This window comes from Haemaphysalis longicornis, unplaced genomic scaffold (assembly GCF_048455015.1).
Source record: "Haemaphysalis longicornis isolate Haplotype H1 unplaced genomic scaffold, Haemaphysalis longicornis Haplotype H1 scaffold_4, whole genome shotgun sequence".
In the NCBI taxonomy this organism is placed as follows: domain Eukaryota; kingdom Metazoa; phylum Arthropoda; class Arachnida; order Ixodida; family Ixodidae; genus Haemaphysalis; species Haemaphysalis longicornis.
The window spans coordinates 200,681,516-200,707,279 of record NW_027526361.1 but is presented as its reverse complement, the minus strand read 5'-3'; the positions used below and the strand labels follow the sequence as shown (position 1 = coordinate 200,707,279).

Below are 25,764 nucleotides of genomic sequence, written 5' to 3'. Positions count from 1 at the left end.
ACTAAACGCGTACCAGCACACCGGGACAGTCGTTTTTCAACGCCTCGCGCAAGCACGTTTCATTTCCGCGGGAAAAATGCGTACTGAATAAACATACCGAGACACGTGTTTTCCAAGGCCTCGCGCTAGAACGCTTCGTGCTTCAGACACGAGACTTACAGCAAAGCTGTATACCTCTACAACCTAATGGTTTCATCTCTACAGACAAAAACACCAAGGCGCCAAGAATACACTGATACACTGCATACTTCACCCTGCTCTCCTGGTTTCAGGTCAGTGGAGATGACCCAGGATTTCTTTTTTACTCGTTGTTTGTTTGGGGATAATTCTTTTAAAGTTTATTGACGCGAAAGAAAGATTCTACAAAAAAAATCATGCACCCCTCCGACTAACCACGACGGTGGTTGAATGTGAAGATTTCTCGCGATGGATTCTTTGGTTGGCCAATCCCACACTGCGAGCATGTGCTACTCTGGAGGTACGTACCACTTTTCTAGAATACCAACAGCAACTCTAAGGTGTGCACACCGTAGGCCTAACGTTTGGGTTTGGGGTGTACGGCGCAAGTCGGTACTTGCTGCTTGGCGTCGGTGAGAAATTTCTTGAGTGAGTGCCGGTTCGAGGTTTTAAACCTCAAGATGTGACGCTTGGCCTAACCTCTGAATTAAACCTCAAAATAGATAGTTAGGGCTAACGTCTTCTGGCTAACAGCCTTACGGCACGCAGAGCAACGCCATTTTTTTCTCGACGGATTCTTTGGTTGTCGTCTGAGCTTTCCAAATCGCTTCGACTATGTCGAAATGTAGCAACCGGATAAACGCCGGCTTCATGACGCCAGGGACCCAAGTTCGATTCGGATCACGGGGAGCTTTTCTTCCTTTCGCTTCACTCATGATCACTCATCATCGTCGTCAGATAAAGTTGGCTTTGGCTTTCCTGCAGATCGTATTGGCGTACAATGGCATCACTGAGGACACGAAAGCTTCGCTTAAAACTGTGAAGTGCACCAACCGTATAACATCCAGAATCCGCGCAGAAAAAACATTATTTGGGAAGTTAACACATGAAATCGCTACAACATAGAAAGACTAGGTTTATGTTCAAGACAGGTTACTCGCAGAAGATCAAAGCTCAAAGTGTAAAGAAGGGGCATTTGAACGCTCACGAACGCTCATGTATGAACGTGATTCTCGTAATATCGATATATTTTTTGATATGTTGGTTGACAGCAGAAATGAGCTACTAACAGGCGCTGTCCCGTAAATGGGCTTTAGCAGGCATTGAGTCACTGTGCAAAAAAACATTGAGGTGAGACGAGCTGAAACACTGGCAGGAAAAGATATATCCTACAAAAATGCTATCCATAGAATACATACACTGCCTGCACAAACAACCGTTTATTAACTCTAATGCAACCTTGGTTTGCTTGAAGGCGAAGCGGAACACATCAATTACATGCCTAAATGATTGTTCGTCGAGAACAGTCCAACATCCAAGCCTGACACTCGCAAAACTCACACCAATCATTCTGTTGTTTTGATTTCACGGAATTACTCGCCTCCATGTGGCAACCAACCGCAAAAAAGATAGCGCAGCATTGTTAGGCGATTACTCTTCTGGCGGGTTTGAGGGAAAAAAAAATGGGCCCATCTCCCGGCGAGGGGGACTCGAGTAAATGCGTCGCATAGGGGGTGGGTGTATTGCGTTAACGTTTAGTGTTTGGGGGGTTGGTGCTATCACGTGTACACCACGCAGCTATCATGCCGCTAGCACGCCGCTGAGTCGCCAACGCACGCCGCTGACGGCGTAGTTTGAATGAGTCAAAGATATAAGGCGCGTTCGTAGCCTTTGATTCTGTGTCGGTTTTGTGGCGCAGTGGGAAGAGCACCATGTACCTCGCGTTCCGCCCACAGGTAGTGAATGCGTTGTATCAGCAGCTTCTTGACGTAGTTTGAATGAGTCAAGGATATAAGGCGCGTTCGTAGCCTTTCATTCTGTGTCGGTTTTGTGGGGCAGTGGGTAGAGCACCATGTACGTTGAGTTCCGCCCGCAGGGTCGTGGGATCGAAACCAGGGGCCGGTAACTGCTATTTCTTTTTATAATGTAGGGGGAGGCTGGCTGCTGCGGACGCCGACGCACGGGTGACATCGTGAGTTATACAAATGCTCTGCATTTAAAAGTGCTGTCTAAACGTAACAAATTGTGTGCATGAATGGAGGGTGACCTATATTCTGTAGCTCAGCAAATGGAACATCGCTCAGGAACCAGCCTTTACAGTCAAACCCGGTTGTAACGAACCCGGATGGAGCGAATTATGTTATATATCGAACAAAAGGAAATCAGTTACGAAAATACACGCGATACATATTCCGTATACTGAAGTTCACATCTGATATTTTAAAATTCGGCGCGCCTAAAATTGCCGCTGGAATTGATGGTCCGGAGTGACGATTGGGATTTTGATCGGTCGCGAATAAAATGTTGAGCCTCGCATTCACCAACGTGGTGGTCGACACTTTACGTAACTGTTTTCGACGCACGGGATTCACGACGGAGTCAGCGAGCCCTGACCAAGACGGCAGCATCGGCGAACTGTGGGAAGATCTCGCCAATGTTCTCGATGCTGAGCCGAAAGGAGTGTCCATCGAGATCTTCTTGAGTGTCGACGATGAGGTTGCCGCCATCACTGTGAGCCCCTTGTACGGAGGCACCGTCGCCGATGTCGTGATAGCTGATGCTGCTGAAAGCACCGTAGAGGCGGAGGGTGTCAGGACGTCCGACGCTTAATGAAGCGCTTTCGGCCGCGGGTCTACTCCGCCAAATATTGCTTCCATATTGAGGGACATGGACTCGAACCCGTGCAAGCCATGTCTCGTGTAGAGAATTCTCTTCTAGTTTATGCCGCGAAAACGAAAGTGAAAACCAGAATCAGTGCTTTTTTTTTTGCGAAGTAGAAAGTTATGGCGGGAAGTAGCTTTATAGCCACTTATAGCTAATGTGGATTGTTTTGCGTTTTTTTATTTCTTATTTTTTTGCGAAGTAGGAAGTTAAGGCGGGAAGTAGTTTTAGAGCTACTTATAGCTAATGTGGATTGTTTTGTGTTTAGTAATGACAAAGTTTATTGTGTTCGTTCCTGCATGACTGGGAGTGTCTCGAGCATTACGAACACGTAAGAAAAACTAATTATTGGCAGATTTGGTTAAATCGAACTATTCGGTATATCAAACTAATCGCGGCGCGTATTGCAATAGGCTATAAATGGGTTTGACTATTGCATTCTTAGGTCCGGAATGACACCTCATCCTTTTAGGTAAAACCACCGGATACCGGGGTTTTCTCTCAAGTTCCAATTTTCGTTCCATGAAGGTATAGAAATTGGCCGCGTATCTGCTTTTCTCATTGCAAATGTCGACAAAAGACGATAGCCTTCATCGACTTTTGCCAAGTGAATGCCCCCCTTCGCTTTCCCGCTCACCTCTGATGTTGTTCCTCTAGCGTCGCGCTAGTCCCAAGGTAAAGACGCCAAAGGTTTGCTTAAATCATTTTAAATTTACCGCGTTCCACTGCTCCAAACCGGGTGTCTCGACGCCAACGCTGCCGTACGGCGAAGACGCGCGTGAATCGAGGAGCCCTACTTAAACGTTTATAGAACCGCGTTTCCCTACTCCACGTGCGTTGCAAGCAGAACGTGGAACCTATCTAGTGGAACCTTTCGTAACTGTTGCCGGTTGATTTCTTAAAATGGCGCCAGAAGCTATAGTGGCGCGGGCGACAGCAGGCGACGGAGGAGTGAATTCTTTTTCTGCAGTTGATGAAGTATTTAATTTCGCAAAAGTCAAGCATGTTTGATGTTTGATTTTTTTATAAAAGAACACTGCAAATATCACTTCTGTATTGATTTGTTGTCTGATATTTGCGTAATGTCTTGTTCTTATTCAACAATGTTGACAAGTATGAACATTACACCGGACATAGACGAGTACATTTAGCTGTGACTACATAAGACTATTGCGCAGGCATTGTTTTACTTTGGACGGGTGGCTGAATCGAGTCACATAGAGACAGACGGACAGACTACAGACAGACCAAAATTTCTGGGTTTAAGTAGCCCAATAAAGACTATCGTCTTTAAAAGCTGCAGGAAACGCGGCGTCTACTTCCCTTGCGCGTTTTTGGTCGACGCTGCTACCGTATGCTTCCAGGTACTTCTTTAGCTGTGTATGAAAGCAAAGTTGGAGAAGAGACATTAGGCGTTGTTTTCTGTGTTGACTTGTGGAGTGGGGCTGAGACTTCCGTGCCGCTCTAAATAACTTCTGTAATGAACTTAGCGGCCAACCTTACGTTCTGTGCTAAAATATTGCTGCTGATCTTAGCTTTGAATCGCTGACGAAGGGAAGAACATCAATAAACGGGCTAATTTTAAGGCATTTCGTCTTGTTTAAAAATGAAAATTGATCCGTCTTCAAGGAAATTATGGTCCGCCGACTGGCTGTTTGTACAAATTCTTACGTAAATTAGAATTCTGAGCCGGTATCCAGAAAGCAGTTACGAAACATTCTTTCCGCGTGGTACTCCAAAAGATAGAATTATTTATCATGTTGGATACCGCGGAGATGATCTAAGCCCTTATTATCATAGGTAAAATTTAAAAGTGCTTCCTCTTGTACCTCTTATTGCAGCTGTCAGCAGCGTAAGAAAAAATTGAGAGTAGCAATTTTTCATATTTGTAAGCAGAAAGTGCGAGACGTGTTTTCGGCGCCGAAAACGTTGACCGTTACGGTAATAACAATGAAAAACATCACCTATTTTTTCGTTACCTGCTTTCAGCGTTACATTTCCTGTTTTTGACGCCCACTCTGAACACTCATTCTGAATAACTCGTTCAGTGGCTTCTCCCTGAAAATGTAATGAGATTTTCCCGGTGCGTTACGTAAAAAATAAAGCGGCGCAGCGACTGGGTTCCGGATATAAACAGCGCCACCGTCGTCGAATATTTCGCTCTTTTCGGCATTCCTCTGTGCTCAATAAAAATCTAGTCATACGCATTAAAAAAATCAGCTATACCATGCTATATTCGCTTATTTGATATGTGAAACTGGGACGTCTGCGTTTTGTTACACAGCTATCTTGTAGTCCACACGACCTGACAGCTCGTGATCAGCATCAAATATACCCTACCAGCATGAGACGAATAGCTTTTGCGGAAGAGTATGCCGAATACCGCGCTCCATAACGGACGTCTCGTAAACTGTTCGCTGTCAACAACAATCTTCATACTAGAGGGCATTTGTAGAAGAGCTTCGGAATAGGAATTTCCGCGTGAGCGGCAACTGTTCCAGCAGTGGAATTTTTTGCCAATTGTACCGCCGCGTGTGTTGCCCTCCGACGCACAAACCATTCACCATGCGACAGCGAGACACACCGTTATAAGCAAGCGCTCCATTCCATATAAGCTTGCTACAGACGTTTGTCATGAAGTTCGTGTTGTGGAGCAGCTTTCAACTGAAGAATGCGAAGACCGCAAGGCATTTTATCGCAATTCGGCGATAGCGCTGGCAAAATAAGGAACGAGTTGTTGTTCTAAACGGGGTCACGGAATTTTCCCCCGTGATAAGGTTTGCCATGTCCATGTATTCGACTGACCGGAAGTAAAGTAGCAAATGCCGCAAACATTGTGTCCATAACCGACATAGGCACAATGCGCTTGCACAAGCAGCTACATTCGTATAAAAGCTACAGTATGTTTACTGACTCCAAACGTTTCCTGCTTGACAAGAGGGGAAGAGCGCTGGGTTTTTGAAGTGTTTAACAACGTACGTGAGAACACCACTCGTGATTGAGCGCTACTCTCACAGTTAACGTCAGCAGAATTTGTCCACATGTTTTTTGTTGCGGAACATATTTTTCTTACTTGGGACGTTTAGTATCGCACAAAGCAACTGCGAATGCGGTGTTTGCCACAGCGGGTTTTCTCTTCATGTGGATCGTGTTGCGTAGACGGGCGCGAGAATTTTGTACTTCAACCTGAAAGAAAGATAAACTCTCAGTGTGATTAGTTTTCACCGACAATAGTTTAAGCCCTGGGCATTTTACGAGCGTTTGCTCAAGGAGCTTTACTGACACGGCGCCTGATCCCGCATGCGTGAGTACGTCACTGGGAATAAAAAAAAAACGTGGTGGTTACTATGCGCACCGTTGGCTGAGATCGAGATTTTGCAGAACGTTTATTGACGCTGCAAAAGAAGATGCTCGTTGTTACTGTGACGGTGAATAATATTAACTAGAAATGGAATGTTACTGCGGCGGGTTTCACCCTTTCTGTGAGTATAAACGTTAACGCAGCTCGGCCCTCGTTCTTACCCGCCGTGTAGTCACAGTAGCCAAGCCGTTGTGTTGCTGAGCCCGAGGAGGCTGGTTCGATCCGGTCCACGGCGGCACCTGTTCAGATGTAGGCGAAGAGCGAAAACTCCCGTGTGTCGGGATTTCGGCGCACATTAAACATGATCAGGCGGGCAATATTAATCCGGTGCCCTCCACGGCGCCACGCCTTATACACCAGCTGTACCTTCGACCCTCTTCTATTCACTAATTCTAATTTTCTGTTCACGCGCTAATCCGAGTAAATTCAGCCAATCGCGCTAGTTACACGACCGTACATTTATTGAGTGCAACCATAACTTGAATGTAATTTAAATAGGCAACAGACGCTACTGCTATTTTTGGATTGTCTCTTGCTCAATGCTGTCACGGATTAGACCAAAATGAATGCATAAAAACACTTAAAACATTTGGTGACATAGGAAGGTGTCGTGACTGAAAGGGAGCAAAGAGAAGGGCAGTTGCAAACGCTTAGGGACCGGGTACGTCCATACTGCGAGTTTTCTAACTCCGAAAGTGTTTATGTGAGTAGAAGCCTTACTGAACTAATCCGTTCCCGCTTTCTTCCCGTAATTGGTGCTTCTACGTTGCTCTATTCAGCTTTCCGTTTTTCTGGACGTTTCTGTTTATGTGCTACCACTTTATGGTCTTTAGTAAAGGAATGGGGAACCAGTACTGAATAATACAATTACTCATTCATTTGTCATAGCCTGAATGTGCAGTACTTCTCATGCCTTTTTTTTTTCCTCCGGCGCGATGCTAGCATAGATCAAGTGTGGGGTCTATTGCCGCGCACAATTTGCCCCACCGCTATTCACCGTCCCTGTTATCACACACTTGCAATAGATACAGAACAGATGCAGCCACAGCGGCAACGCCCGCTTAGCTTCCTGGGATGTATGGACGTCCTTCTGCTGTACTAAATTTGTCAGGTGCAAGCACACGTGGCAATTTCCCAACAGTACCGTTCACAAAATGTTCTTCGTTCGCCCCGTACAGTGATCCAACTCGCCGCAGTTTACAAAGGGGTTTTTTTTTTGTCACCTATCTAGCGGAGAGCATTGTCGGAGCACTGCAGGACGACGGGTATCTCAGCAAAGGTTCATGTGTACAGCCTGCGATTCGTGCGAGCCTGGTTTATCCCAGGGCGCAGATATTCCCACACAGCCTCTCCAGAAGGAAAGATATTATCAAGACATTCTGTCCTTGCTCGGGTCCGTTTGAAAGCCTGTCTGACAGTAAGCCGGAAGGATCCGACAGCGGCAGTTCAGAGCCGCCAAGCAATTAATAAGGGACGGATGAGACTTAGACAAGCCGAGGATGACGAGGCGAAAGAAGATGTAAAGGAAACGAGGAAAGTAGAAAGATAGCAAGAAGGGAAGAGAGGGAGGAAAATAAAGCATGACGTACAAACAAAAACACCAAGACAAAAAAAAAACACCGTAGAAAACACAGTCGAATTTAGAAGGCAGCAAGGTCGAGGAGGAATAAAGGTAGGGTAAAAAATACCCTGGAGGAATGAATGAAACAAATAAAAAGCGACAAGGGCAAAAAAATACAAGCATTTTGAGAAATAAATTACTTCTTCAAAGCCTCTGTTTTGCATTCAGCCTACTTCGTCTTTCCCCCAGACATTCTTGCCTACCGCTACGATAGTCGGATTTTTTTAACTTTTGTATATTCTACACATCACATGTTCCCACCAGGTAAGCTAATTTATCTAAGAGCAAGGAAGAAAACCGAAGAAGCTTGACATATCAGGCTGATAAAGAAGTCACGGCAACGCATGCATTACAGGTAAGCATCACCTGCGCGGCCTCATATTGAAATTCCCTTCTGCTCGCTAGCTGCGCTAAACTGGTTGTCGGGTCTGATTATTTACCGCTCTAGCTCACTGCCTGTATGCAAAAATAAACAAGAAACCCTCTGCAGTGATTGCGCACCGAGGTGTCAGCAAAATCAGGCTGCGCGACGGAATTTATCAGTTTATTTTCCTTCTCGAGGGTGTCTCTGCTTCCCGTTTTACGTCATGCATGCGATGCAAATGCCGGGAAGACGACTCGTATATTCACCTCCGAGACGGTCGTCCCACGCGGTGCTACCAGGCGTGAGACGCGAGCTTTATTAAAGGAAGTACGACCTCTCAATATGCAAATGCTTTTCGCTCGATGTTGAATGAGCCCGAAAGAAAGAATAAGAGAGGAAAGGACGGTATTCAGCTGACTCCACAACGGAAGCCGGCTTTGGGATGCTTCTCGAGACAGCACCTTTCGAGACCTACAATATTTTCTCGAGGCCGCGCCTAAAACTAAGTTGACAAATAAACTGACTTAAGGCTAACAAAAATACCAAAAAATGTAATCAAAAAGATTACTAACACATCCTACATCCACAACGTCGAAATTAGGCATACCTAACCTCAGTAAAAGCAGAAAGAGCTGTATAGAAAAATGACGGGGTGACTGAAAAACTCCGCAGCCGTTTCTGAGTGCCCGATGGACTTGCATCACGACGGGGCCCTCTATATTAAAGCCAGGTATTTTTTACTCACTAGACTTAGTCTTTCTCGCACCACTGGTCGCGACCGTCGGTGCTTTTTATTTCTATGGCGGCGTCAGGTTCTTTAATCTGTTTATAGCTTCCATGGTAACGCGCTCTGCCATAGCTGTGACGCCATTCGTCTCATCGTTAGAGAATCTTGGATTCGTTTTTTATTCGCGATTAGTGCCATGACCAAGGACTCTTACAAACGGAATCAAGCGGATGACGCCAGTTTTGTGAGTTTTGTGGAGTTTCTCCTGTGTTGTAATAAGCGAAGCCGAAGAAGGATAGGTTCCGCGCTAGGACAATAAATAAGCTGAAAATGACAAATATAATTATCGTTGGAACATCGGTCTATGAGCCATAAAATTCTTACATTGGGCCTGAAAAGAAACGAGACCGGTCGCCTACAAACCGAAATGCCGCCATGTTGATAGGTGCAAACCACGGCTTCGTCCCTATTTGCTGCCCCAAGTTACAACAGCAAGCCGGGTCGCTGAAGTTTAAAAAAAATAGTTATATTTTAAATCGTGACCAATTTTAAGACTACTGCTGCACTTGGAAACCTACCGAAGGTATGAAATGCGAAAACGGAACACGCCAGGATGGTTGCAGAAAGAAGAAGCAAGCGAATAAGCAAGCGAGACGGCACGGAAAAGCGGTTGTATTGGAGAGGGTTCAACAGCGGCAGCGCCAGAGAAAACAAGCCACGTAGTGGAGATGAAGATAGCAGTTAGACGCACGGGTGTTTGAAAAATGCCTACCCTGAAATGAGGAAGTGGAAGGCTGGAGGGAAAATAAGACGCCCCACTTAATGAGGGTCGGTCACTAATGCCAGTACTGACGCACGGTCATCTATATACATCTGTCCTTTAAATCCGTACCTTCGTGAGCATCAACAATGTTACAATCTCAGCAGAGTGGAGGAATGCGCGAGTTGGTAGAGAGAGAGTAAATGTTTATTGAAAAAGGAGAAGAGGTCGGCCTGAGAAATTGATCTTGGGCCTGCTACTTCCCTCTGGGGTGAGGGTACTGGGGACAGAAAGAGAAAGGAATGAATATGGAAGGTATTGGGAATGACAATGAAAGCGACAAATGAACTATGTACAAGCAGTAAACCGATAAACGTCTCATGTACAACAGGGCGCTGAATCAGATGACAACAGTTCACTTTTAAGCACATGACTATCATCCATGAAAAAAAAAAACTGCTCAGACATTATTTCGCAGTCTGTTCAATTTTGTCACACCTAGAGGCGAGAATCCAAAGAGGAGTCACCAAGAAATGTTAGCAGGGCTTTAACGGCTAGGCTTTGGTTCCTGTTGTCAGCCCACGTGCCCAAAATCTTTTGTTCGGACAGAGGGCGAGTGTCCAAGCGGAGTAAAGCTGTCTCAAGGTTCATTCGCTCACTCGAGTACTTTGGACAAGCACTAAGCAAATGTTCGATAGTCTCAGGACAACCGCACAGAAGGCAGTCTGGGCTGTCCTCTCGCGCGATTGTGTGAAGATACTTCCGAGTCAACGCTACTCCAAGACGCAGCCTGTGTAGCAATGTCTCTTGACTTCGACGAAGACGAGGAGCATGACTGACCCAGAACGTCCGCTCTGGATCGAGCTTGTGAGGGCGTTCATGTCGATTCTGCGGGTCCGACGAATGCAAGGCTGCGGCTTGTTTACGCGCTCCGTAGAGTATCGCGTTAGCATCCTGCCTTGTGATGGGTATAGACAGGAGAGTTCCATTGTGGTGTGCCTGCTGTGCTTCTGCATCCGCCAACTCATTTCCAGCGATGCCACAGTGACTTGGTATCCACTGAAACACCACCGTGTGGCCCTTTTCATTCAACTCTTTAAACAGGATAGCGACATCAGTGGTCAGCTGATCGTACGCGCCTCTCTTCATTGGGTACCTTAGTACCTGCAGCGCCAGTTTGCAGTCGCAAAAGATAATCCACTGCTGTGGCCTTTCACAAGAAATGGTGCGGAGCGCTTCGCGTAAACCGACTAGTTCTGCTGCGGTAGACGACGTCCCGTAAGCAATCTTGAAACGTTTGGTCAGGTCCTTCCCAGGCATAACCACTGCTGCAGCCGACGAAGACGCCGTGACCGAGCCGTCAACAAAAACATGCGACCCCTTTCCGTACATTTCACTGATTTAAAATAGTGAAAGTTGTCTTAGGACCGAAGACGCCATGTGGGATTTTTTACCGATTCCAGGAATCGACAACCGCACCTGTAGATCAGGTACAATCCATAGAGGCACTTCTGATATTTTGGCGACTGCAAATCTGAAGGGAATGAAATGTTGCTGCGCCGAAATACTTCGGGAGTAGTTTGAATTCGGCCGGTACCTGAAAACACTCGACCGTGGATGGCACTCATGTCTTGTCAGATGTCGGAGGTGCACACGAAGAGGTTCTTGCGCGAGGTAGACTTGAATTGGGCAGACTCGCGCTTCTGCGATCGTTCCACGTGTTGATGTGCATCGAGGCAACCCCAAACAGATTCGTAGGCCTTGTGCCTGTGCACTTTGAAGCACGCGTAATGTCGATCGCCGAAGGTTACACAGTATGGGGGCGCTGTATTGCAAATAGCCAATAAAGAGCGCCTGGTAAAGGCACAACAGCGATGAAACCGATGGGCCCCATGATTTCCCTGCCATATGTTGAAGGACGTGGGTGAAACTTTGTAATTTCCTTCTTAGTGCCGAGACATGTTTTGACCATGACAGATCTTTATCAATTGTCACGCCGAGAAATTTATGATGCGTGACACATGGAATAACAGCTCCTTCGTTCTTTAGCGGGTAGCATATCATGGGTTTTCGGGTAAATGCCAATGTTGCACTTTTTGATGTTGAAATTTCAAGTCCTTGGCGACGTAGGTACGTCAAAGTGGCAGATACTGCTTTCTGAAGCCGTGCTTGCACGTGAAGTCGCGTTGCACCTGATGTCCAAATGCAAATATCATCCGCATAGGCAGATACTGATACTGTTTTAGGGAGCACTTTAGTGATTCCTATGAGAGCCATGGTAAATAGCATAGGGCTGAGGACTCCCCCTTGTGGCACACCGCGCTTGACGGGGTGATCGGATGTCACTCCATCAAGTGTGGACATAAAAACCATCCGTCCGCGGAGATAGCTTGCTATCCACTGATGCAACCGTCCTCCAATACCAATGGACTCAAGGGCATCCAGAATGGCATCATGGGACACATTATCAAATGCTCCCTTAATGTCCAGGAACACGGCAGCTATAAGACGACGGCGGTGTTTCTCGTTCTCGACGGTAGTCACAAGGTCAATAACGCTGTCTATTGAGGAACGTCCTTTGCGAAAGCCTGTCATGGCGTCTGGGTACAAGCCACGCTTCTCCAGAAACCATTCCAGACGAGCGAGCACCATACGCTCCATCACTTTGCTGACACAGCTAGCCAATGCCACTGGCCTGTAGGACGAAATGTCTCGTGGAGACTTGCCAGGCTTCAGGACAGCCACTAAACGACTTCTTTTCCAGTGGTTTGGGACAGACCCAGAAAACCAATAGAAGTTGTAGAGGTCTAACAGAGCTTTGTTTCCTTGCGTGCCGAGATGACAAAGTGCACGGTACGTTATTCCATCAGGCCCAAGAGCTGTAGAACGAGCCGAAGCAGAGAGCGCTACAATGAGCTCGTGGAGCGTAAAAGGCACGTCTAGGCGGCTATCCGCAGTTGGAGGAGCACAGCGATGTAATGGAGCCATGCCTGCAGCATTGTCCCTTGCCACTTGAATGCAGAAGTCTTCGGCAACATCTGTGTCCATGCGGTTCTGGTATACGGCCAGAGCTCGAAATGGATGCTTCTGAGTGGGTGTAGATGGCAACGCCCGAACGATCTGCCATATCCTAGAAAGTGGCTTTTGTAAGTCTAATCTGGAGCAGAAGGATCTCCAGCGTTGTCGGCCAAGCTTCTCTAAATAACGCTGCACAAGTTTCTGAGCTTTGCGAGACGCTCTCAGGTCAGAGACAGCTTTTGTCCGTCTGTACCTCCTTTCAGCGCGACGTCTAACAGCGCGAAGCATCTGATACAAAGCGTCCCCCGGATTCCCGTGAGAGGAGCATGTGGCACTTCGTGATGCATCCCTGGTTGCCTGGACAATGCTCAGTTCAAAATCAGTCACGGAATCCAAGCTATTACACGACAATTCAACAGAATACCGAAAGGCCTGCCAGTCAGTATAATGTTGTACCAGTGTTCGTTGTGAACCTTGGTACCAAGTAAACTGAACATATGTGGGCACGTGGTCACTTCGGTAGGAGTCAACATCAGCGCACCACGCGGCTTTGGACACAAGGCGTCTAGATATAAGTGCGAGGTCTAGGCAGCTGCTGTAAGTTGCGCCCTGGAAAAATGTCGGCGAACCATCATTCAGAATGTCCAAATCATGAGTCTGAATAAAGTTCGCGAGACGTCGCCCTCTTGTGGTGTTCACAATGCTTCCCCAGATCTCATGGTGCGCATTGAAGTCACCTACAATGATGTGAGGTCCAGGGCAGCCGTGAATAATCGTGTCCAAGTGGTTATCATCGAATCGTGCACGGGGTGACACATATCCACCTATCACTGAAAATGTGTTGGTCTTACACTGCACCGTGACAGCAACATATTCATTGCTGCTGTGGGCCGGAACTTGGTGCCTAATATAGGTTAAGTCACGGCGAATGCAGACTAACACTTTGCTGGAACTTCCATTCGTATCCGACGAAAATTGTTCATATCCAGATAGACGAAATGACGTGATATTTGGCTCACAGATTACAATAATAGGAAAGTGGTATTTCAACACACTTTGCTTGAAATCTTCCAGGCGACATTTCAGACCTCGAGCATTCCATTGGAGAATGAAGGACTGACGAATTCTTTCCTGCAGGGTCGGTTGTGGCGACGTCAGGGCCATTGTGCTGGTTGTTGGTTAAACGAGGCCAAAAAGGGCTCCAAAGCATCCAGGATTTGTACAGCTGTCTGCGCAACTGGTGTTTTGACGCCGACCAATAACAAACGCAGGGCAGCTATCAGCTGCTTCAACATCGCCTTGATTTGCTCATCTGTAGTCGAGACTTGTCCCCTATCTTTGTACGTGTTCGGTTGCTCCTGTTCCATGAAAAACTGCAGGGCACACAAAAACAGAACGGCGAAAGAAAGACAAAGAGGACAAGCACCGACTAAAACTAAATTTCATTATAGAAACATGTCATGTATGTAAGCGCGCACATACCGGATAAAATAACGACAACAAGCACATTTTTCACATACGTCGTGTTTTTTTAGATTCCTAGGTGATAGTGAATGTGTCGCGCCATTTTAAATAATCTCCTTTCGTGGGAGGCAGCGCTATCGAAGGCGTGCTTAAAAAGGCGTCACCTAATTTTGCCATTTGCGGGGAAGCGCCGGACTGATTGTGTTGCTTTGTCTGCGCTTATATACGTGACTCGTTTCCGTCATACATTTTAGCTGGAAGTCAGTATTCTTCCGGTGTTCCTTTCTTTTGTCTTCGTGTTTTTTCACCGCGCAGTAATTCATTGTCTAACATTTTTGTTCAAGTTGCCATAAGTATTTATACAAGAGCCTTTAAAGGGACCATGAAGATAAAATACAAGTTTGTTTTTATTCGAAAGATATCGTTTTCTATAGTGCCGGCAGCGCTTGTCCGGAAGCAAGCTATGCTTTATTCACTGCTTAATTATTCAATTTAGGCTAAAATTTTGATTCTCGAGCCCAAACGTGTGCTTCAACGACGTTTGCAATGACATCGTAAGAACCGGTCTTTTAGCTAAACTTGGTATGGAGCGGAGACTTGCTTACTGTTAGTAACACTAGATGGCACCACCACACCGCGGCAAGCCGTTTTCTGCCTTTGGTTTTTTTTTTGTGACCATATTTAAACCTAGCTTAATTTTGTTGATGGAGGAAATAATTGCTTCGTGAAGCATATTGCTCGCTCGAGAAATATGGTCACGTAAGACACCGTCACTTGCGTCAATCGGCTAGTGTCGTCTGAGACAACCCCAAAGCCCCGCTGCGCTGTGCATCTAAACGAAGCATAGTGCGCGCAGTACCAACAGCAGTACGCATCGGTACTTCTGTGTTTACCTGCGCTTTCGTAACTTACACTGTTTGTCCCACCATTATCACTGATACGAAAAGAATATCCCCTAAATTTAAGCGCAAAGAGCTCGTTGGGCAAGCTTATTACCGTTTGCTTTTTCCGGCCTCCGCCAATTGCAGATCTGGCTGCGATGACATCATAGGTTCTGTTGCGGGAAATAAACTAGTGGGTCGCATGGCCATTCCCTTTCTTTCTAGTTATACAGCTTATTCGAGCAAAGTTCACGTCAAAATTGGTGCCAGCCCGATTCTACCGAGGCAACCTTTTGAATGACCCTAACTTGCATTTTGTCTTCATGGCCCCTTTAAGCGCTACACTCTGCAAGAAACTGCTGTTGTTGTGCGGTGCAGGAAAAGGCCGCCACAGTAAGGAGTAAAAAAACACAATAGAGTTTGTTTGGAATTCGAACACGGGCCTCCAGAGAAGGAGCCGAGTGTGTTTGAATAGTGCTTGTTGAATAGTGCTTGCCGTGTGGCACGTGAACTTCTCGGAACGCGAGTATAACAGAGACACTCGAGCCCTGCTAAACTCTTATTCTGGAGAAGCTGTGGTGTGTGTTCCCAGTCCGCTTGTGGAAGCAATTCGCGACAAAAGACGAAGAAACGAAGTTTAGGTAGAAACACGAACATGATGCAGCAGTGACGACCATCCTTATACAGTAGACTCCCGTTAACACGAACTCGAAGGGACCGTAAAAATGTGTTTATCAGAAATTCGTCTTAAGCGGAGGTTATTTGCATTGTGGACGTTAGGTTCGTCTTAACCGTGTTCGTCTTAGCGGGAGCCCACTGAATTTCGAGCCAAGGATGAAGAAGCGGAAGCGAAAAGAGAGCCGCTAGTTTAGTGTAGCAATAAAGGAGTTTTTGAAAAGTATGCACGTACACACGTCAGCAGTGTGAAGTTCATCAAAAAACGTTTGTCTGAATTCAGATGAATGAACATGTATTGTCAGCAGGCCTACAAAACAAAGATGAATTGAGAAAGCTTGGAACAGCCTTTGCATTGCCATTTCAGGTGCAAAAATAAGGAACCGTCACAAAATGCCAAGAACTCACACTTGGACAGATTCACGGGCACTTTTCCCCACCGCCCAATTGGTAATCATTACACTTTCCCGCACAGCGCTCCGATAAATGGAAATTCCGCCGGGAACCTGGAACCCTCAAACACATAATATTCCGCTGAGAGAAAAGCCCGCATTTTCTGCCTCTGAACTTTTCCCGTTCTCCTGAGCAGAGGGATGTACCATTGTCCAGTTGTTGACCTGAGGACCAGCTCCTGCTTGTGAACAGGTTTCTGGCAGCCCGGATAGCCCATGGAGTCCTGGACTAAGACACCATTCTCTAATTATAGCTTTATAATGTCGCAACAGATGGGCCATCCGTCCAACGAAGTGGCCGCCAATGGACAGTAAACAACACAAGAGGGTCGGCCAAGGATTCGGTGGAGGGATCAGCTACGAAAATTTTGGGGGAACGACGGACTCCGCTAGCAATCAATAGGCGTGGCTGGAGATGTTTGGGAGAGGCCTTCGTCCGGCGTGGGCACGACCAGACTGATGCTGATGATCATAACGATGATGATGGTGATGATAACTGATTATGATGATTTTTGAAGCAAATCGATATTTTTGTTTCCGCAGTTAAAAATACCGTGAAAAATCGCCATTTATGCCACAAAAAGCGGCCTAGTACGGGCAATATAGCAGTGGTCTGCACGACTCCTGAAGAGAACCCTTGAAGCCGGCATTATAAGAACAGTGCTCCGTCCTTCCTTCCCTCCCCCCCCCCCCCACCCTCACCTGGCCTTTGGCCTTCCTTTCTAATAACGTTTGCAACAACAATAACAACAACGAGCGCGTACCCGTGAGCGCGAGCCCCACGGTGACAGCCCGGCAGTTAACAAAAGCAACAAAAGATCGAGCGCTCGTGTGTGCGTGCCTTGCGGCGACCGCCCAGCGCCTCCGGCGCACGTTTGCCAAGCCAAGCTTAGCCATTTAATAAGATTGGCCAAGATTGTCCAAAAAAAGAAATCTAGCGTTCATCGTAATCGCGGCTACTCTCGCTCGGAACGAGGAAGACTCCAGCGTTCGCCTAATCGCGGCAACACTTGCTCAAAACAAGAAAGGCACGTCATAGTGCACGCCCCTCCAAGCTGATGTCCAGTGATTACGACTCCCAAAAAAATGAAAGAAGTTCTCAGTTATAGCAGCAGTGATGGAGTTAAGGTCGTTGCGACATATGCAAATCGGCTGCAATCGGGGACATTAAATTCATGATGGTCGGGAAGGTTACGTACAACTTCGCTACCTTCATGTCTTACGCGTTAATGTGAGGTTCCTTCATTTCTTTTCTCTCTCTGTCGCTTCGTCACGTTCTGCATGCCTCTATGAACGTCCTCGCGCGCCACAACGTGATTGACGTTGGGCCTCGGTGTCCGTCATTGATTCAGGTTTACCTATGCTGGCACATGTCGTTACGTTGAGCGGACCCTTCGGTGTATGTCCCTTCGACCAAGGCGACCCCATTTGCGGGAAAGCTCGCGGAACAGCACTTTCGAGAAAACGCGTCCCGGCCTGAATAGGTCAAACCATTTCGCGTTCTTGTCGTTGCTAATGTCGCGTGGCAGCCTTAGGCACGTGCGCTCTCTCGTCCGTGAGCGAGATTTCCTCCGCTCTTTTCCGACCAACTGAGCTCCCTCCAGTTCTTTTGTCATATCGTTGAGTCTGCATTGACATGCAGAACATTGTTTCCGCGTTCATTTTTAGGCTCGTCGCTGCCATTAACGGTGATGTGCGGCGATGACAATTTTGCCGCGCCATCACCGAGCTGAGACCATCGACGTAGAGCCTGCGAACGGCCGATCTGCTTCTACAGAAACGGTGAGACAAGGATAGCGTTGTAATACCCTTTCTGACTCTGTTCGGTATCCTGAATCTCTAAAGCATAACAAAGAGTCGCTACACTTCGGTAAAGACGACTTCTTCAGACGTTCGGCCATTTCTGGAATGTGACAAGAGCCCCCACAAACTGTTCAATAAATGATGAGAGTGGTCGGAGGTCTGTGTGTGTGGGTGGAAGGGGGCGAAGCTACAGAAGAGCCCGTCTATTCAGCTCCCACAGTGCTCCTGGTATCAGTGCCTGCCTTACATTTCGGTGAACCGTGCTTGGAATTCTACGGAGGCGCAAGTTTTCCCTTGTACTTTAAAGCAGTGCACTGCTATTTATTCTCTATGCCATCGGCCATTTTGTTTTTCATCCGTCGGCCACTCCTGCCGCCTGGCCGTATGGCGCCGGAGACGCCGGATTCACTATTTGCGCACTAAAGGATGCTTTCGCCTTAGAACTGGTCGCGTACTAGCTCACTCTCCTGCAGCCGGCATCTCTAGGTCGCGCCCAAAGATGATTATTGGACATCTTGGGCCTGCACAGAGCGTAAGACACGGAGTGATTCCGTCGAATAGGCCGTAGAGACAATTACAGCGGTGTTCCCTTCAATCCCCTGGTACACGCGGCTGATTAATCTGTGCATGCGAAGTATGGTGCCTAGGCGCATATGCCGTTGAGACACCATAAGAACCCCAACTCAATCTTGATACTTACGTTTATAGTAGGGATTCCGAGGCCACCGAGTAGCTTCATGTGAGATGCCTAAACAATGAGTTGTTTCATAACACTTTCCGGCTGAAAGAACCCCCAAACCACTCACTTATGAATAAAGTCCTAAATCTGGCACTTCAGCAGTACAACGACCACTTCGACAGACGCCGCTTCATTATGTGCACACAGGTCGCCGCCATTATTGCAACGTTTAAGCGTGCTCGGAGTGTAATGTACACAGCGCGCGCTTAGGGTGAATGCACCGTACTCGCTAACATTAAGTACAACGGTAGCAAAGCGGCACGTTCACTCGCACGTTTTTCGCAGAAATACCCTCAAAGAGCCTCCAAGGGTATGGTTTTGTGTCGCCATCAGCCTGGTTACCACCGAGTGAACGAGGAGGACACCGGAGATAGAGCGATCAGGAAAGCTGAGGAGGAAAGACGGCGAAAGTGTGAGGGGTAGGGAGGTGGACCGAGGCCACCTTGCGAGGCTTGCTCCGCTGCGGGGATGCGCTACGAGGTAACGCCAAAGTAGCGCGCGCCGTGCTGCATTCTCCGATAACGCGATCACATCGTCGAGCATCAAAATAAAGTGGCTCTACTACTACTGCTACTCCCGAGCAACGAGTTTCTTAAAGTATACACTAGAGAGGAATCTGGCGCTAGCGTCTATGCGGCTCACATCAATGTCGTCTGTGTCGTCATGGACCGCCATTATACATCGCGCTCACCTTAATTTCATCATGGGCGCTTGGATTGAAACATTTTAGTGACCGCAAATTTAAACAAAGTGCCGGAAAAACGCGAAGAATAGTGGGAAATTATGTAAGTGGAAAGTAAAAACAGGCTTTAAAACTAAGGAAAAAGGAAGTAAAGCGTTTTTTTCCGGGAACGGTTGTGCCTGCTGTTCCGCAGGCCAAGGTTGTAGTTACGAACAATGTTAATATTTGGGGGTAACTCATTAGAGACTGTAATTTTATTATTTTACCATTATTTCAAATAAGTTGTTTGAAGAGTTTCGAAAGTTTTTTGAGCGTGCCTATGAAAACGTTGCCTTTGTGGTGAACCAGTGCACCGACCGCCAGCTAGTTTAACAAGAAAAAAGAAAACGTGGCGTTAAACAGTCCTGGACGATGGCAAGATAGGACGCATACATGCACCCGTATCTGTCGTATCTTGTCTTCGCCGCAGTGCATTTTGTTTCTTCTTTTCGTCGGCTACAAACTTCGCGGCGGCATATTACCCGCTCAGTCATACATCCTTCCACTGCGGCACGAGCAACGTCAGGTGCGATCACGCATTGCCTGCTGTTTCACTGAACACGGCTACCCCAGAAAGGGGAGGATTTCGGGAACAGGTTAAGCGCCAGGCACAACTGGAGGAAGTAAAACAGACAGGAAAGGGGCGCCGGCTTTCGGCTTCCTTGCAGCTCATAAACGTGTTAATGCATAGTGAAGAAAGCAAATCCCCAAAAACGCTTAAAAATCCAATTCTCATGCCGAGTTCAAGCCAAAAAAGGAGTCTTCCCATGAACCCGCACGACGACATGGCTTACGAGGCGCAGTTTCCTCTCTAGTATACTTAGAAACTCGATGCTCCGGAGCAGCGGATCAGCGTCGCTGACGCCACAATCCACATGTAACACCCAAGCAGCGGCAGCTATGCGCCGTCGCCGAGAAGAGTCTGCAGTGCGCACGGCCCTAAAATTGTGCATTATAAGGTATCGTAACTTTCCACAAACTTTATTTTGCTTCAACAGTGTGGCGCCATTTCGCCACCAATGATTTCTTCTGTAGGCTGTTTAAGTGCGCTGGAGTGTTACGGCACTGCCTATCACACTCATTTGGTGCAAGGATGACGCATCTTCCGACACGTGCCGGTTTAATTGTCCGCTTCCTTGCCGCGAGAGGGCTTTATTCCCCGGCGTCTTAAAATGTGATGCGGGGACGAACGCGCGCGCATTTATCAAGCCACCCGGTAGGGGAATTCCGTGTCCAGGTGAGTGCGGGCTGGGCAAATCCGCGGGGATACATTTAATTAACGTGGTTGTAGGCTCTTCTCCAGACCTAAACTGACCTAACCGATGCTAAACTACGCCTATTTACAAAAACAGTGCGCAGAACTGGTTTGTGGGAGGGCTTTCCAATCAAAACTTTATAATATAAAAGAAAAGCCAGAAATGACTGAAACGCAGTAGTATGCGTTAGAAGCCCGCTACACGCTAGGCGACAGAGGCCGGATATCCAGCTTGTTTTAGCGGTTCGTAAAGAGAATTACGGCAGTGTTCTAAGCTACCTACTAGAAGCCCATTGTCACCCCGGTCTGCACTTACTTGGAAATAAACTCTCGCCACCCGCAGTCCGCAAGGTGGCCGACGCGCCATTAACCATGCACTAGCATATTTTAACCTGAAACCATAATGTTGCAACCAGACTACCAGTGACAGGCAAAACGGGACACCACGCCGCGTTTTCGTTACACACTCGCTTGTCTTACTGCCTGTATACATTTTTCGCCAGCTCTCTTCACTGATTTTCTGTTGAAGCGAACGGTTTATGCCTGATTTTTGTGCGCTCGACAGCTTTTGAATATCAATAAATAGTTGCTTTGCCTTCGACGTCTCCGTTCTTCCCTCAGCATGTCATTAGGCTGTGTAGATCTCTGTTTTGTTCTCAATCCAATTTGAGCGTACGTGGCTTAGCGTCGAGAGCCACAGCCTTGATATCAGGGTGCTTTGCGTCTTTTAATTAAATTCCCCTTATTTCATCTAGTTTAGAGCCTTTTTTTTGCTTCCGTGCGTTTAAAAGGCACCAAGGTTGAACGGTTGTGTTCAAAATGACGCTTACTCGGATTCAACTGACGTGACCAATCCCCAGAAATGACGCCATGATGCAACACCGAATAACCCTTCGAGGGGAGGAGCGGAAGTTCGCCTTTGTGCTGTTGTGTACTCACGCATTAAAAAGGGGGCAGCATCCGCCCACTATGTTAAAGCCTCATTAAAATCACTCACCGCCGTAAGCGGCTCAACGAGGTTAGTAGCCTTAAAGACTGTTCCAGTTTCCATAAGCAGCGTCCTGCGCCAGACGATACGTCGGATAGACAGAATTTAGGGTGATGTTCATATCAAATCTTACTTTTATCTGTAGAATGTTCTGAGTGTGTGCTACCCACCTCTGCCATTTACCGCAGATAACCTATGCTAAGGATCGTTATCTCTTATCTCGTTAGCCAGAAATAACTTTGGCAGCGGTTAGGCCCATTTCGTGTATTATTTACGACGCTTAAAAGCTCTTCGTGAGCCGTAACAAGAAGTTCCTACCAAAGCAAGAGGCCTCGAAAGGTTGTTTTTTGTGTGGAAAACACTGCGACACCAACACATGCCGTCAGAAGAATAGTAAAATTTGCTTATGTTTTACTTACCCATGCCTACTTCCAATCTGCAGCTGTTGAAAACTTCTGCCGGCAATCTTTGGGTTTTTGGGAGCATCTGAACGCTGTGAGTAAACCTATAAGAGACGCAGCTTTCGAACTATGCGTGGTATTATGTGATAGGAAACTGCGTTCCTCTTTATATTTGAAACGTCACACTTAAGCAATGACGAAATAACTGAGGCAGGGTTTTAAATCAAACCATGTCTGCAACCATTAAATGGACAAACAATGAAAAAAGATGCAGATAGCGAGGAAAAAGTCAGGTGGTTGATCGTAATTATAGATCACCCAAGGTTTCCTTATCTTTTTCGCATACCAGGAGTTGTATAATGAATGTATCTGTACTGGGACGTATGTTTGACACACCTGGCCGCGTACACGCTCCCCGGCTAACGCCCTCTACTGGTTTGGTTTGAAACAATCCTGCGATTCTAATGAGCGACTGCTAAAACGACAATCCTTTTCGGCCTCGGGGTGAAGTGCTGGGTTTTCACCCGAACGGCGAGGGTTCGAGTCCAGGGCTTCTAGGTTTTTTGTAAACACAGGTAATGTTTTAGTGGCAGCTTGTTCTCTTAGGTCATTATTACGCTCTCTTTTTTTTAAGGTAAGGACAGCCTGGTATACTGTAGATATGTTTAGCCAAACAGAACGTTTGTTGCTTCGGTGATTTTCCTAAACCCCACAACACATCGGTTTATACAAAGTGCGTCCAGGCTGCCAGGTTTGTCAATTACGATAGCGGGAGATTCTATTTGTAGGCGATTCCGCCGCATCACCTACCTAAAAAGGCTTTTTCAACGTAATCTAACCTAAGCTACGCTAAGCGAACCTAAACCCTACCAGCCTAGCCTAAAACAATCTAAAGCTAATTTAAACCTAACCTAACCTAATCTGACCACATTTTTTAGGCTTTTTTTTTTTCATTTAATTTCCCTCAAACCATTATGAAGCGTCATAGAACCTGCAAGATGACTCACCCATGTGTGCAATCATGTTTTTTCTACCCTTGTGTTTTCCTTGTATACGGGAGTGCATGTTTCAATATTCTGATCCTGTTTTGATCCCACTTCTTCCGCTTGCGTTTAACAGGTGTTATGCTTTCCTTCGCAGTGACGCCTTCTGACTACGCTTATAGGATAGTTCATTTTTAAAGCGAAGTTTGTATTAATAGACGAAAGGAATATACGATGGTCCTATGAACGCAAAAAACTCTATCGTCGCAACTCCATGCGCAGGGGAAAAAAAAGACAAGTGGAAGTGGAATAACCGGGCAGACATGACGTAGCTACACTATCGCATCTACCGACACTGTTGAGTGGGAATGGCGCACTGGAGGAAGCAAAAAAGAGTCTCGAAGCAGAGCGCCCGCCCAGCGAGCTACTGCGCGAAGCACAGCTGAAAAGACAACGGCAAGCGGAACTCTTACCATTACATCTGCACTTGTGACTCGATCGGTGCATAACATGCAAAATGGATATTTAAAGAGCTTATCCGGTATATAAAAAAGGGAGACTCTAAAGTTTCGACTGTCTAACAAATGCTCAAGCTGCTCTAATTACACCAAGTGACTTTAAAGTCGGCTTCACCTTTTGCTTACTCGCATCGCTGTGAAGACAATTTTACAGCGTCGCTGTCTATAGGTTTGAGTTTTACCCGTGCCTGGCGTCGCTCAAAACTTGGCGCAGCAAAGTAGAGGGGAGGAAAATGCTAGGCCAAGAAATGTAGGAGAAAGTAGAGAGGAGGCCAGGAGCCGACGAACAGGTGTGGGGAGTTCGCGGCGCGGCACATGTGTTCCGGTGGGGAGGAGGGCGTCCGGCATTGGCTGCGGAGAGTGGTGCCATAAGCTCTGACTTGCAGGTGTTCTTCTATTTGAGAGAGACGGCATGCACTCGGCGGCATTAGTGTCAGATTTACCTATGAGATGGGCAGACCTACAAAAATCCAAGCGAAAGGTAGAGAAGACAACCAGCTCCGCTTTTTCCGCAGTCTTCGCATCTTAATTGCGAAAGTGGTCGAATTTTTTATGCGCCATATGAACAATGGCGTCAAATGACAGTCAATTTAACCCAACCCATTGAACCGGATCAAATATATTGACAACGCCTCTTGGTAGTTGGCTTCACTTCTACACACGAAGGCTTCGCTGGGAAGTTTTGAAGTGGCAATACAGTAATACGTTTGATGAAACGTACAGGCCTACAAGGCCTGATATTCATTACCTCCGCTAAACCACACCCATTACTTTGAAATGCCGTACACCGACACTTTTTTTAGTAGGCTTCACTACTAAAGATTAAAGCGATGCTAGGCAGGCATTTCTGAGCAAGGATAAGGAATCCGGATTTAAAGTATGAAAGCCTTAGCGCGTTTATTATTTCCATTTTCGTATGCTGCGAAATAAATGACAAATGAAATACATCGACAGACGGGTTTTCTCGTTGCGTGCGCTTAAAATTGCTTAAGCATTTAATATCATCTGTAGCATCGTGAATAAAATCCCCTATTCTCGGGGGAAAATACATTTTCCGATGTGGCCCCACAATAAATGCGGGAATGGAGATGACTTTCGAGTAAAAACAGAAATAGTGCTTTTAAAGAATGTTTCCTCCTTTAAGTGATTACCACGTATCGTATATCCATCTGCACAGCGTTAGCATTCAGTGACGTGTGCCAATTAGGGGCAGCACACGCACGCGCAGCACGTTTAGCGAGGTTGGTGTATTTGCCTATAAAACACATCTAGCCGCCTACAATTTCTCTTTCAACCAGCGATGCTTATTGTGAGCATAACGAATTTCTTCGATGTGTTCATAAAACTGTAAACTAACACTAACAGTTTTAATAATGTGGGAGTAAAATAGGTTAAACGTACAGGCAAGATATCTGTCTAGCAAGTGTACACGAGACACAAAAATAAGCGTGTGGGATCCTATTTTTTTACTTGTTTGAGAAAGCCGGAAAGTGCTGACTGATCCAGAAAAATTCCCCGCATTTCCCCGAGGGGAAGAATGTAAAAGTGCGAATGCACGAGTTGAATTGCGCGGTTCGGTAATGTTCGCGAAAGAGAGATCACACACACACACACAACTACAAAGAAAGAAAGATGCATTTATTCACAGACACCTATTTGTGTTGTCGTTGTACTTGATTGCTAGAGCGGATCTCAGCTTTGAAATTTCGTGTCAGTACTCCTTTAAGCAGGTGCATTAGCCCTTCTCACGCCCGATTCTTGGCCAATCCCCCACGTGGGTATGTGCCATGTCAGCGGCCAGGCTGCGCGCGCCCATCTCCACGTGCGCGGACATCGCCGGTGGACGCAGGTTCAGGGTCGCTTAGGAAGTGCATTGCACTTAAAACTTCCAGACCAGCCAGTCTCATAACCAAAGAGTAAGTATTTCGTTAAATGTGTAAGCTGCCTTTTTATTGTGGGGCAGTCTAGCACAAACATATCCTGCCTACGTCATTCTTTCATTTCAAAGGTCCGTCACGCTAGCCAGTATACCCAATGCCTTAAACATGGAGCAGTGTACAGGGCAGCTGTCTCGGTAGCGGGCTCGGAAAATCACGCAATAGCTATCTCGGCCAGTTGGCACATAATCATCTTCATTGCCTTCATCAACATCGCAGGCTCGTCAATGCGGTGTTTGTTGATCATCATTATTGCGA

The 25,764-nt window shown here is 46.8% G+C and overlaps 1 protein-coding gene across 2 annotated transcripts in view; it reads right to left on the bottom strand.

Moving 5' to 3' along the window:
- Positions 1-25,764, bottom strand: part of LOC144179609 (sex peptide receptor-like) — a 429,469-nt gene that overhangs the window by 354,319 nt on the left and 49,386 nt on the right. The window lies entirely within an intron of this gene.